The sequence below is a fragment of the Dendrobates tinctorius genome, unplaced genomic scaffold (genome assembly GCF_039654945.1).
Source record: "Dendrobates tinctorius isolate UK_male_01 unplaced genomic scaffold, ASM3965494v1 ptg000046l, whole genome shotgun sequence".
In the NCBI taxonomy this organism is placed as follows: Eukaryota; Metazoa; Chordata; class Amphibia; order Anura; family Dendrobatidae; genus Dendrobates; species Dendrobates tinctorius.
In genome coordinates this window covers 69,842,885-69,857,713 of record NW_027361714.1, presented here as the reverse complement: position 1 = coordinate 69,857,713, position 14,829 = coordinate 69,842,885, and the positions used below count along the sequence as shown (strand labels likewise).

Genomic DNA, 14,829 nt, shown 5'->3' with positions numbered 1-14,829 from the left:
ATCACTGAAACTTGGTGGGATAATACACATAATTGGAATACAAGGCTAGAAGGATACAACTTATTTGCAAGAAACAGACTTGATAAACGAGGAGGAGGTGTCGCATTGTATGTTAGAAACGCATTTATCTGCACAGAGATCAGGGGTGGATTAAGGGTAGCCAGGGCCCGGGGCAGTTCAGACTCTGTGGGCCCCCCCGTCACGTGACAGGGGTCACGATATACCTGAAATAGATTATTCCAGAAAAATTGTTGCTGAGTGAAGCTATAACCTGTCAAACATCCATTGATCTAGTTAATTTACCCTTCATTTAGGAAGAGAAAAAAAATAAAAAATTTAAGCCATAGTATTGAACAGTCCAATTTTAATCTGTAAACAAGATTGACAATTTTCACAGGTTTCTCATCAAAAGTGCAACTTAAACAGTGGAAAATACATTGAAATTGTCACATTCCTATTACAATACAGTCATATCAATGACAAAAGTGTCAAATGCATAACTTATATAAATATTACTTATACACTCACATTTACCAGAAACTATATATTCAAGTATCCTCTGAAAATATCTAAAATCAAGCACAGCACCATTAGTTTCAGGTACATCAGTACTACGCCATGTTCCAAATTATTATGCAAGTGTTCTTTTTCAGTGTCATAGGGGGGGTTTTTTTGTCAATGAAATACATGGATGGTATATATTAAGTGACTTATTACACTGACTGTCATTTGCAACGACCATTTAGGAAAATCAGAGAAAAAGAACATTTGCATAATAATTTGGAACATGGTGTAATACAGTACACAAAATACCATATACCAAACACTAGATAAAGTCTTTGATACAAGTAAAAGTAATTCACAAAGTCTGATGAAAGCCAGTATTCAAATATATTATCAGGATGCTTTTCCCACAGTAAACATTCCCCCTCCCTCCTTATTTCTATATGCATTATAATCATCTCTTCCTGCTTTGGGTAACATAACGTTTTTAATTTATGTGTCATCGGAATGTAAAACCCTCAATAAGCCTTTTTTTTAGACTAAATTAACACAATTTTTTCCTGCATTTCTTTGCGCTGTATTCATCAATTATTTTGGATACGTCAAGGGTTTTCAAAAGTTTGCATTCAATGCTTAAAAGAGAAAGGTGGTTTAACCGCTCTTGGCCCATTTGGCTCCTTAGCTCATTTTTTATTCTTTTGAGTTTGGAAAAAGACCTTTCGCCAGTACAGTTTGACACCATCATACTCAAATATATCCTGAGTATAATTTCAGTGTTACAAAATGTCTGAGTTAAATTATGTTCGTGTAGAAGTAGGAACAAATTCAGTTCAGACAATTCGTTTTTTGCTGTCTTATCTCTTATAAAGGAGGTGGATAAAAATTTTGAAAACTGAACTAGCTCTGTTTCGGTTGCACCAGGCATTAGGTCTTCAGGATATGAACAAACAAGATTGCTTCCAGCCTCTTTAATCTCCAATGGAGAAAGTTTTGACAAATTAGACAAAAAGCCAAATTTGGAGCAAACATCTGAATATGCTCCAAGACGTTGGCACAGGCTACTCATTAGATTGTCTATGAGACCAAAAAAAACTTCAGTTTTGAATTTATCCCTTGGGGATAACACAATTGCTTCGGAGTTACCATCATCATACTGACGATTTCTCTTCCGAAATCAATGTACCGAAGAATTATACATATTATGGCCACAAATGTTGACAGCCTCATTTTCATATTTATCAAACTCTTCTCTCAGACTCTTGACAAAGTCTAACAAAGACTGAAGTAAAGCCACAACAGTATTTAAATTTAAACCTGCCTCTTGAAGGGACAAATTGGTTTTATGAAACCGATCCAAAATTGCATGCCATACCACGAGAATAAAGGTTGAATCAAGTTCACTTAACTTCTCACCCAAAGCCCCTGCCTCATTTTTACATGAACTGAAGTCTGGATCTGTAATCATGCTGTGTAAAAGATTACATATTGGCTTGTAACCTTTGTGCAAAGCCAAAACTGCCTCATATCTTGCGGACCACCTTGTGGCAGAAAGCTGTTTTACAACTGGTAGCCCAAGGGGTTTTAATTTGTCTACCAGCACTCTCCATCTCCCAGTAGATGACGAAAAAAAGACATAAAGGTGTTCCAAAACATTGAAAAATCTGAAAATTTCTGGAATACTTTCAGCACAATTTTTCCCTACCAGGTTAAGGGAATGGGCCGCACAAGGAATGAATGTGGCATAAGGAAATACATTCCTGACATGTGTTTGGACCCCATTGTATTTTCCACTCATATTGGCAGCATTATCATAGGACTGGCCACGGCAATCTTTAATATTGATATCATTTTTAGATAGAATACCAACAATCAACTCTGCTATTTGTTGGCCAGTGTGACCAATAACAGGAATAAATTCTAAAAATCTTTCAACAGGTCCAGAAGGCAAAACCTAACGGACAATAAATGTTAGTTGGTCACAGTGAGAAACATCTGGTGTAGAATCCACAGACAGTGAAAAAAATTTAGCTTTCTTCAATTCCTGCACAATAAGTGAGAGGACATTGGTTCCTAAAATCTGTATCAGTTCCTCACACACAGTCGAAGACAAGTAAGATGTATGCCCCCTGCCTTTATTTGCATGTAGCTTTATATGTTCATCTAGGAATTCATCCACATTCGCCATTACTTCCATGAACCCAAGATAGTTCCCATTGTGAGAAGAACCAATTGTTTCATTTTTCCCCCTAAAAGGAAGCCCTCTTTCAGCAAGGAACATTATAACTGAAAGGGATCTCTTTAAGACTTTACGCCAGTATATTTTTTCGCTTTCCATTTGCAAAAGCACCTGACTGTCTAACCGAGATGTTGTCTGTTGTCTGCTCACTACTGACAGGACAGCTTGTTTGTGGATCTCACTACATTCATGCCTAACTAGCCTGTCCTCACCATGTTTCCAATCATTAAAACCATATGTAAATGCACAACGCCTGCTAGAAAACAGTTTACATGGAAAACAGAACAATTTGCCTTGAGATGGTGAATAGCATAGCCAATTTCGTGATGAAATTTCATTAGTTTTGGGGTTTACATGTGTGAAGCATTTTTTATTACAGTACCTATGATGGTTACCAGTGGTAAGCACAGCAGAGTTGTACAAGTCTGCCTCAGAATTTTGGAAAAAAGTAGCTCCTTTAGCAATAAAATATTCTTGCATTTCTTTTGAAATGTGTTCACCCCACAGCCCAATATCTGATGCACACTCTGAAACATCCTCCACCCCTTCCTGAGCATGCTCAATTTCATCCATTACATTTTCTGTCTCTCCATCAGGTTTTTGGGGCAATGTAATTAAAGAATTTGAGTCATCAGATGAGTGACATGGAGTCGGAGATGTATATTTATCACAGCTGTTGTTATTTACATCAGTTTGACTTGGCTCGTCAGATTCTGTAGATTTCCTTTTAAAGAAAGTCTCTAACTTAGGAAATTTGGAAATCTCTTTGTGCATTTGTTGAGTTCTCTGTCGTAGCTCTTTTCTTTTCTGAGCACCCGATTTGTGTAAAGAATGCATCTAGGGGCATAGGATGACACAGTGTAAGAGAAGGAATCATTTAGTAAACTAAACATTGATGCTGTGTCAGCCTGTGTGTGTTTTTTGGGAAGAACTTACAGTTTGGCTGGTACTTTCCAGAGGAAGCGCACAATGGTATGTACTTGAGTATTGAATACCTAAAAGAAATAAAGCAAGAACTATAAGGCCAGTTTCACATCACGATTTTGTGGCTGTCCGTGGGGATCTGAGTTTTTGCAAGATCCCACAAACAGCCACAGATCCACACGGATCCCTGCATTCAGATGGCAAATAGCCACCTGTATCTGAGTCTATGCAGGTTCCGTGTGGATCCTGTGGTCCCTGTCTCTCCCTGCTCCTGCCTCCTTCATCTTCTTCCCTCCTCTCCTTTATCCTCTTCCCTGTTCTATTCCCTATCCTGTCATCTGTTTTCTCCCTCCGTGTGTTAAAAAAAAAAATCTCCTCCTGGAGGATACATCACCTTCCGCCGACTCCGGGGATGCCACAGTCTCCATCGAGGCTAAAGGACCTCTGGTGATGTCACAGAGCCGATCACATGACAGGTCAGCTGATCGCCCCTGTGACATCACCAGAGGTTCTTCTCCCCTGATGGTGACAGTTGCATCCCCGGAGCCAGCGGGAAGGTGATGTATCCTCCAGGAGGAGATTTTATTTTTTTTTTAAACAGAAAGAGGGGAGAGAACACGGGACAGGATAGGGAATAGAACAGGGAAGAGTAGCGGGGTGACAGAATAGAATAGCAGGGGGGGGGAGCAGAATAGAGGAGATGGAGGAAGGAGAACAGGGAGGACACGGACAGACAGGGCTCACGGAGCCGACATCAGATCTGAGGTAAACTCTGATCTGATGTCCATAGGCTCACATTTTATCGGTGGTCGGATCGGCACGGATCCGATGCTGTCCAATTTGAGGCACGGACACCAAATCGCAGCAGGCTACGATTTTGTGTCCGTGACTAAATCGGACAGGATCGGATGGTGCAAAAATTGGATGCCAAAAAGCACACATCCTATCTGATCTCCATAGGGGTACATGGGAGCCGAATTCAGATCCGAGTGTATCCGATTTGAAACGGATACACTTGGAAGCTCAGAAATCATGATTTGAAACTGGCCTGAGTTTCTAATATCTGTATACACCTAATGGCTTTGGTGTGTGTACGTGGTATGAGCATACACTTACTAGAAAGTTGCTGGGTCTCTGTTCCTCTTTAGCTTTGTCTTTATCCAGCAGCTTCGTTCTTTGTCTTGCCTCCTGACCCCTTTCCCTTCATTATTCAAGTCATGAGAAAAGTTCCTGTAGATAAAAGACCCCAAAAAGATAACGATAGTGGAAGAACGAGAGACTCAAAAAAATAGACATCACAAAACAATACGCGACGCTCACACAGTGTGCATTTCCCGCGATTTTGTGGGCATGCGTTTTGCGGCCGTGCTCATTAGCACAGTTACCAAAAGTGTGGCACCCCTATGGCGAGGCGCCACAGGGGGGTACTGCACCCCAAGTTGAAGGTGCAGTGCCTCTCTAGTCACAGGTGGAGGAGGGAATTGCAGAGTCTGGAATACAAGGGGAACATTAGCTCAGCAGTATACACCTTTTGTATCTGGGACTGGTTATACAGTAGGTCCTGGGGGCGTGGACCTTAGCTGAGTGGGTGACGTGACACCGGTTGGACCAATGTGCAAGCAAGAATTTTGGACTGGTAACAGGTTAGAATACAGGGCGCTAGATTTTTACAAGTTATTTATTCTGTGTACAGGAGCATAAGGCCTGCGTCTTATAATGCAGCATCAGCGTGTGCACGAGGCCTTACAAATACTGAGGTAACAACTCACCAAATACTCAGCGTGTGCACGAGGCCTTACAGATACTGAGGTAACAACTCACCAAATACTCAGCGTGTGCACGAGGCCTTACAGATACTGAGGTAACAACTCACCAAATACTCAGCGTGTGCACGAGGCCTTACAAATACTGAGGTATCAACTCAACAAATACTCAGCGTGTGCACGAGGCCTTACAGATACTGAAATAAAAGCTCACCAAATACTCAGCGTGTGCACGAGACCTTACAGATACTGAGGTAACAACTCACCAAATACTCAGCGTGTGCACGAGGCCTTACAGATACTGAGGTAACATCTCACCAAATATTCAGCGTGTGCACGAGGCCTTACAAATACTGAGGGACAAACTGACCAAATACTGAACATCTGCACAAGACCTTACAAATAATAAGTTACAAACTCACCAAATACACAACGTGCACACCCACTACCCCTCCATCCTTGTATAGACATGTGAAATACCTCTACATGCTGAATGTTCCCCTCTATGTGGATATTTTGCTTGACTAATGTATGTATGTATGTATGGACTCCATGCATACATGATCCAAGGAAGATGGCCACTTAAGAGTGGCACATGATACAGCATGTACAGCAATTTCACATGCTTTTGTGTTATCCAAGAGGGGGGGCACAGTTTACATGGGGTACATTTGCCCCATGTAGTTTCACGACAGACAGTCCTCTGTCCCGTATTGTCTCCTCACCCTCCCTCACCACTCCACTGATTAAGGGGCCTTTCACATCAGCGGTTTAGCTTATGTGTGGCCATTCCAGCAGGTGGCGCCAGTTCATCCGCCTAACGGCCGACTTGCAGCCCAGATGCGGCAAGCCCCATGCGTTGTCTATGGGGCTTGCGGTCTGGTGTAGCAAGTGCAGTTCTGTCGGGTGCGGCAGATCTGGCACTTACGGCCGCGAAAAAAAAACACAGCTTACAGCGTTTTTTTTTCGCGTCCGCAAGTGCTGGATCTGCCCAGTTAGGCAGACGATCCAGCACATGTGGTGTCACCTGCCGGATCGGCCGCAAACATCAGCTAAACGCTGATGTGAAAGCAGCCTTAGTTAAGCCTCTTTAACATCATTGATTCTTTCAAATTGCGGCAGATCCAGCAGATTTACCACATCTGCTGCCTAACGGCTGCACTTGCCGCACACATGTGGCAAGCCCCATGCATTGTCTATGGGGCTTGCGGTCGGGTGCGGCAAGTGCGGTTCTGCCAGATGCGGCAGATCCGGCACTTGCATTCGTGAAAAACAACGTGGTCAGCAGCAGTTTTCCTTCACTGTTGCAAGTGCTGGATCTGCCGCATCCGGCAGAATTAAACTTGCCACACCCGACCGCAAGCCCTATAGACAATGCATGGGGCTTGGCACAAGTGCGCCGGAAGTGCGGCCGTTAGGCAGCAGATGTGGTGAATCTGCCGCAATTCGAAAAAAATTCAGATGTGAAAGGGCCGTAAAGGATCAGTCACACACAGCGATATCGCTGGCGACATTGCTCCTGCGTCACGGCTTGAGCGACATTGCCAGTGCATCGCTGCATGTAACAGGACGATTTCAACCCTGATAAGTTGGTGGTCGGAGTTGACAGGTTTCTGTGCATGTTGGGGATCCTGGCGATATCAACTCCAGCAACCTGGCGCATCGCTGCGTGTGACACCGCAATAGCGATCTAAGAGGCAACTCTGCAGAGGAAGTGCCATGATAAAGATAGCTACCGGAATCGCCCGCAGGATCGCTGGATCACTGAACGCAGCTCTGCGCGCAACATCACAGGAGAGTCTTCAGCGACTTCTCCTCAGCGATATTGCAGCGATGTGCGCGTTCATGAGATCTCCAGCAACATCGCGGCGTGCAACGGGGCCTTTAAGCTGGGTTCACATTTGCAGACGCTCCACAGCGTTCTGTGGAGGGCATCTGCAAGATGTCCGCAAGCCAACCGCAGGCCCATCTGTATCATGGGACGCACGGTGTCTGCAGATGGCTGCAGACAGCCACACGTTCCCATTGCCGGCAATGAGTGATTTGTGCGCATGCGGATGCTTGCGCACAAATCACATACTCTTGAGAACACGACATGTCACATTCTCAGCGTGGACGAGAGTGTGTGATTTGTGCACAAGCATCCGCATGCGCACAAATCACTCATTGCCGGCAATAGGAACGCGCAGCTGTCTGCAGCCACCGTGCATTCCATGATACAGATGGAGCTACGGTGGGATTGCGGATGCCCTCCGCAGAATGCTGCGCAGGCATCAGCAAGTCTGAAGCCAACCTGAGTACACAAATCATTTAATTACTTAGGATTCTTTTTTTTTTCTTTTTACACTCAGTGAGTGTCTGAGAGACTGAAACTGAGTCCTCTCTGTCATTCAGCAGCCACCAGGAGGTCTGGCTGGCAGCAGACAGTGCACACACAGAGCACTGCCACAGGCAGCTGCTGCAGCAGGGCAGGACTAGTCAGGAGGACTGATCACTCACTCACGTTCCCTGTGCTGCATGTCAGCATTGGGGGATGGACAGTACCTCTCTCCTCAGACTCCCTTTATTGCAGGCTGAGGCGACGGCCCAGGAGATAACAGGAGATGAAGGTCGGCGGGTCACGGGCGGCAATGAGTCACAAGTCTCAGACTCAGTCAGCCTGTCTGCAATTGCCAAGGAAGTGTTTTTCTGCCCTGGATCCTCCTGGAGCAGGACTCAGAGGATCCCGGCAGAATCAAGCAAGCAGCACAGCCAGGAGCAGGTTGTCAGCACTGCAGCAGCCAGCTCTCCTCAGTCTTCAGATCCTCTATGGCCGAGTGAGGTAAGACTGAGGCGGGCTGCGCATCTGACTGTGCCTCACCTCGCGGTCTTTTCAACGTCCTCTGCACGTCGGACTCATACGTCACCACGTACGGTCTCGTCTGTGCAAGAGGAAGAAAGGGGAGGAGCGGAACTGTCAGCCTAAGAGGTCGGTCGGTGCAGTCGTGTGGCGTGCGGTGGCGGATTATAATGGGGCAATTTACTGGCCTGGGCTGTGGGCCCCTTAACCCCACTGGGCCCGGGGCAACTGCCCAAATTGACCTCATTATAATCCGCCACTGACAGAGATTGAAGCTTCAGAGACTGGGAGTTCTGTGGAAACTGTTTGGGTAAGAATACAAGGACAGAACAATGGAAAGGACACCATTGTAGGCATTTACTACAGGCCGCCTGTGCAAGCTGAAGATATGGATGAACTCTTTATGCATCAAATGGCCAAGTTCTCCAAAAAATATGACATAGTTGTCATGGGAAATTTCAACTATCCAGACATTTGTTGGGAATCTCTCTCAGGCAAAACTAACAGGTCAAGGAAATTCTTATCCTCTCTTGCTGACAACTTTATCTTCCAAAAGGTAGGGGAGAAAACAAGGGGAACTGCTACCTTGGATCTAATCCTTATAAACAGGGACAAAATGGTTGAGAAGGTAAAAGTGTCTGGGACCCTAGGAGGTAGCGACCATGCTATTTTAGAATTTTGGATAACTAGAGGAGGAAGACCTGTGAAGACTCAAACATCAAGGTTAGATTTCAGAAAGGCAGATTTTAATGGATTTAGAAAGAGAATTGGAGGGATCCAATGGCTGGATATCCTTAAGGACAAAAATGTCCAGGAAGGATGGGAAATCTTGAAAAGTGAAATTCTCAAAGCACAATCGTTAACAATTCCGAAAAGAGGGAAGAATAGGAAGCATTTAAGGAAACCAGGATGGGTGAACACAGAACTTAAGCACATGCTAAAAAGGAAGAAAGAAATGTTTATAAAATGGAAAGAGGGAGGCTTATCTAAACATGAATATAATGCTGTCTGCAGAACCTGCAGTGTTGTGAGTTCATTTTCCCCTTCGTCACTGAGGTCTGGTGAACTCCCTATTCTGGTAAAGGAAGGTAATGAGCCTGATTATCAGGCACCTGAGCCTAATGAGGATGACTGGCTGAGTGGAGTCACGGACTGGATATAAGGCTGCCGATGCCCTTCTGCCCTGCGGGTGATTTCTCTGTGGACTTCTAGGACACCAGTCTGATTCCTGCTCCTCTAAAGCTAAGTTTTCTGCTTTGCCTGTTAGCATTAGTGTTTTGTTTTTGTTTTCCTTGCTTTTCTGGATTCTGCCATTCCCTGCTGGGTGAGCCGAATCTCCTTTTGCCGGCTGCTCTGTCTTCAGAATATTCCTGAGTACTGACATAGCTTTTTTGAAGCCTAGCGTCTTCAGGGCCTTTTTCACTGTCAGTCTGTTGGCTCTTATTTTCATAGGGTTTTTCACGGATTGCATACAGCAGCCTTCCTGTCCTTTCCTATCTAGTTAGCTTGGGCCCCGTCTTTGCTCAGTCTATCTTTCTGTCTGTGTTAGTATTTTCATCTTGCTTCACCGTCATTATATGTTGGGGGCTGCCTTTTGCTTTGGGGTCTGCTCTGGGGCAGTTTAGATTTCCCCTTTCTTTCTTTAGGCCTATTTAATTCTCCGGCTGTGATCGAGGGGTCTAGGGCATCGTAGGAACCCCCCACGGCTACTGTTAGTTGTGGATAGGATCAGGGGTCTGCAATCCGATAGCTGCCAACCTCTCTGGTTTTCTGGACTTAGCTAGCATTTCTGTTTTTGCCTCCTACGGTGACTCAATCGTAACAGAATCACCCGCCATACCGCAGATCCTAGGGTACTCAATAGCAGGAAAGAATTGTGTTTAAAAAAAAAAAGGTGTGTGTATATTCTTTCCTCTATATCTCTGAGGCCGTAGGGGGACTTTTTTTTTTCTCTCAATGGAGATAAAGCAATTGTCTGATCGTGTGGAGCAGCTCGCTGCGGAAGTGCGGGGAATTTCTGCCTACCTTGCTCGTTCACATGCTGTTGAACCAAAGATCCCTACATCTGATGTATTTTTTGGGGATCGATCTAAATTTTTGAGTTTCAAAAATAATTGTAAATTATTTTTTGCCTTGAAGCCTAATTCGTCAGGGAGCTCCACGCAGCAGGTTAAAATTGTCATCTCTTTGCTGCGTGGCGATCCCCAGGATTGGGCGTTTTCTTTGAAACCAGATGATCCTATTCTGACTAATGTGAACGCATTCTTTCAAGCTTTGAGGTTGTAGTATGACGAACCTAATGCTATTGATCAGGCTGAAAAGACCCTGTTGGCAGAACAGAAGCCGTAAAAGATACTATGGTGGGATTTCCTGTTCCCTCTGGTCTGGACGATTCTATGTCATTAGCCATTCAGGTTGATCGGCGTTTACGTGAACGCAGGATTGCACGAGAGGTGTTGCCACCGGTTGAACAGATGTCTGAACCTATGCAGTGTGATAGAGTTTTGTCTAAGGCGCAACGTCAGGAGTTTAGAAGGCGTAATAAGCTGTGTTTTTTCTGTGGGGATGCCTCGCATGTTATTTCCGTTTGTCCTAAACGAGAGAAACGCTTTGCACACACGTTTTCTGTTGGTGGTGTTCAACCTAAGTTTCTTCTGGCAATTACTCTGATCTGCTCCCTGTCCACATTTTCCGCCAAGGCTTTTGTGGATTCGGGAGCAGCGCTAAACCTAATGGACTTGGATTTTGCTAAACGTTGTGGATTTCCGATGACACCTCTGCAGACGCCTATCCCTTTGAGGGGGATTGATGCTACTCCTTTGGCTAAAAATAAACCTCAGTTTTGGACCCAGGTGGTCATGCGGGTCGCCCCAGACCATCAAGAAAATTGCAGATTTTTGGTGTTGCATGGTCTGCATGATGCCGTTGTTCTGGGGTTTCCCTGGTTGCAAATTCATAATCCAGTTTTGGATTGGAAATCTGTGTCTGTGGTGAGTTGGGGTTGTCGGTGTGCCTTTAGTGAGGCTCCGGTTTTTTCCACCTCTCCGCAGTCGCATGATGTTCCTGACTATTTGGCGGACTTTTATGATGTATTTAGTGAGAATGAGTCTGCGTCCTTGCCTCCTCATAGGAGTTATGACTGTGCAATTGAACTAAGCCCGGGGTGTAAATTTCCCAAGGGTCGGCTCTTCAATTTATCTGTACCCGAGCACGAGGCTATGCGGTCCTATATTAAGGAGGCGTTGGAGAAGGGTCATATTAGACCATCCTCTTCTCCCTTAGGTGCCGGTTTTATTTTTGTGGCCAAAAAGGATGGTTCTTTAAGGCCTTGTATTGATTATCGTGCCCTCAATAAAATTACTATTAAATATCAGTATCCGTTACCCCTGATTTCGGATCTATTCTCTAGAGTTAGAGGTGCTTGCTGGTTTACCAAGCTTGACCTCAGGGGGCGTATAATCTTATCCGCATTAAGCAGGGGGATGAATGGAAGACGGCGTTTAATACTCCGGAGGGACATTTTGAGTACCTGGTGATGCCTTTTGGGCTCACTAATGCCCCTTCTGTCTTCCAGTGCTTCATGAACGATATTTTCCGAGACTTTGTCGATAAATTTTTGATTATCTATCTGGACGATATTTTGATCTTCTCCAAGGATTGGGATTCTCATGTGGAACATATTCGGACTGTGTTCCGGATCTTGAGGGAGAATTCCCTGTATGTCAAAGGATCGAAATGCCTTTTTGGAGTACAGAGGATTTCATTTTTGGGATTTATTTTGTCTCCGTCAACTATTGAAATGGACCCGGCCAAGGTGCAGGCCTTTTATGATTGGGTTCAGCCCACTTCGTTGAAGGCCCTCCAGAAGTTTTTGGGTTTTGCTAATTTTTATTGGAAATTTATAGCAAAATTTTCTAGTATTGCCAAGCCATTGACTGATCTGACTAAGAAGGGTGCGGATGTGTTGAATTGGTCTCCGGAGGCTGTTGCTTCCTTTCAGGAGCTGAAGCGAAGATTTACCTCCGCCCCGGTTTTGCAGCAACCTGATGTCTCACTCCCGTTCCAGGTAGAGGTGGATGCTTGTGAGATTGGTGCAGGAGCTGTTTTGTCCCAAAAGGATCCTGTAACATCTAAAATGAATCCCTGTGCTTTCTTTTCCCGAAAGTTCTCTCCATCTGAACGTAACTATGATGTGGGGAATCGGGAACTGTTGGCCATGAAATGGGCATTTGAGGAGTGGAGACATTGGTTGGAGGGAGCTAAACATCAAGTTGTGGTCCTCACTGACCACAAGAATTTGATTTACCTAGAGTCGGCTAAACGCTTGAACCCTAGACAGGCTAGGTGGGCCTTGTTTTTTACACGTTTTGATTTTGTGGTCTCTTTTCTTCCTGGAACTAAGAATGTCAAGGCAGACGCCCTCTCTAGGAGTTTCTTTGCTGATTCTCCTGTGGTGACCAAGCCTGCTACCATCTTAGGCGAAGGGGTAGTTCTTTCTGCCATCTCGCCCGATTTGAGACTTGCTCTGCAAGAATTCCAAGAGGACAAACCTGAGCGTTGTCCCAGTGGAAAGTTGTATGTTCCTGACCAGTGGAAGAAGAGAGTGATGTCTGAAGTTCATTGCTCTGCATTGGCTGGTCATCCAGGTATTTTTGGTACTAGAGATCTGGTGAGTCGCTCTTTTTGGTGGCCCACCTTGTCTCATGATGTCAGGAATTTTGTGCAGTCCTGTGGGACTTGCTCCCGGTCTAAATCTTGTTCTCGCTCTAGTGGGTTGTTGATGCCTTTGTCGATCCCCAGGAGGCCATGGACCCATATTTCATTGGATTTCATCTCTGATATGCCGGTCTCTCAAAGAATGACTGTTGTTTGGGTGATTTGTGATAGGTTCTCTAAGATGGTTCATCTTGTACCACTCCCTAAGTTGCCATCTTCCTCTGAGTTGGTGCCCCTGTTTTTGCAACAGGTGGTTCGCTTACACGGGATTCCTGAGAACATTGTATCTGACAGAGGAGTTCAGTTTGTGTCTAGATTTTGGAGGACTTTCTGTTCCAAGCTGGGAATTCAGTTGTCCTTCTCCTCTGCTTTTCACCCTCAGACCAATGGGCAGACAGAGAGAACAAACCAGACCTTGGAGTCGTATTTGAGATGTTTTATTTCCGCTGATCAGGATGATTGGGTTTCATTTTTGCCCTTGGCCGAATTTGCTTTAAATAATAGAGCTAGTTCTGCCACTTTGATGTCACCTTTTTTTTGTAACTTTGGATTTCATCCTCGATTTTCTTCAGGGCAGGTGGAGCCTTCTGCCTGCCCAGGTGTTGACACTGTGGTGGAGAGAATGCACCAGATCTGGGACCAAGTGGTGGATAAGTTATCTCTCTCCCAGGAATAGGCCCAGCGGTTTTCCAATCGACATAGGACCATTGGTCCCCAGTTTAAGATTGGTGATATGGTGTGGTTATCATCAAAAAATATTGCTATGAAGGTGGCTTCTCCTAAGTTTAAGCCTAGATTTATTGGACCTTACAAGATTTTGGAGATTCTTAATCCGGTCTCTTTTCGTTTGGCTCTTCCTGTCACATTTAAAATCCATAATGTGTTCCATAAGTCCTTGTTGAAGAGGTTTGTTGAACCAGTTGTTCCTGGGGTGGCACCTCCAGACCCTGTATTGGTTGAAGGTAACATGGAATATGAGGTAGAGAAAATGCTGGATTCCCGTCTGGCTAGACGGAGACTCCAGAATTTGGTTAAGTGGAAGGGTTATAGTCAGGAGGATAATTCCTGGGTCTCTGCCTCTGATATTCATGCCAAAAGATTGGTGCGTGCCTTTCATCGGGCTCACCCTGATCGCCCTGGTGGCGTGGTTGAGGGTTCGGTGACCCCTCCTCAAGGGGGAGGTACTGTTGTGAGTTCATTTTCCCCTTCGTCACTGAGGTCTGGTGAACTCCCTATTCTGGTAAAGGAAGGTAATGAGCCTGATTATCAGGCACCTGAGCCTAATGAGGATGACTGGCTGAGTGGAATCACGGACTGGATATAAGGCTGCCGACGCCCTTCTGCCCTGCGGGTGATTTCACTGTGGACTTCTAGGACACCAGTCTGATTCCTGCTCCTCTAAAGCTAAGTTTTCTGCTTTGCCTGTTAGCATTAGTGTTTTGTTTTTGTTTTCCTTGCTTTTCTGGATTCTGCCATTCCCTGCTGGGTGAGCCGAATCTCCTTTTGCCGGTTGCTCTGTCTTCAGAATATTCCTGAGTACTGACATAGCTTTTTTGAAGCCTAGCGTCTTCAGGGCCTTTTTCACTGTCAGTCTGTTGGCTCTTATTTTCATAGGGTTTTTCACGGATTGCAGACAGCAGTCTTCCTGTCCTTTCCTATCTAGTTAGCTTGGGCCCCGTCTTTGCTCAGTCTATATTTCTGTCTGTGTTAGTGTTTTCATCTTGCTTCACCGTCATTATATGTTGGGGGCTGCCTTTTGCTTTGGGGTCTGCTCTGGGGCAGTTTAGATTTCCCCTTTCTTTCTTTAGGCCTATTTAATTCTCTGGCTGTGATCGAGGGGTCTAGGG

At 45.1% G+C, this 14,829-nt stretch overlaps 1 long non-coding RNA gene across 2 annotated transcripts; it reads right to left on the bottom strand.

The window, feature by feature from the left end:
* Positions 1 to 1,991: 1,991 nt before the first annotated feature.
* LOC141089521 (uncharacterized) lies at positions 1,992 to 8,362 on the bottom strand. 2 transcript variants are annotated; one of them, XR_012232314.1, is made up of 4 exons: positions 7,972 to 8,362; positions 4,781 to 4,894; positions 3,677 to 3,735; positions 1,992 to 3,577 (listed from the first exon to the last, which is right to left on the bottom strand). It is a non-coding gene; the product is annotated as an uncharacterized lncRNA (long non-coding RNA). The 2 variants fall into 2 exon arrangements; XR_012232313.1 differs by lacking the exon at positions 7,972 to 8,362 and having other exon boundaries at positions 1,993 to 3,577; positions 4,781 to 5,493.
* Between the last annotated feature and the right edge of the window lie 6,467 nt (positions 8,363 to 14,829).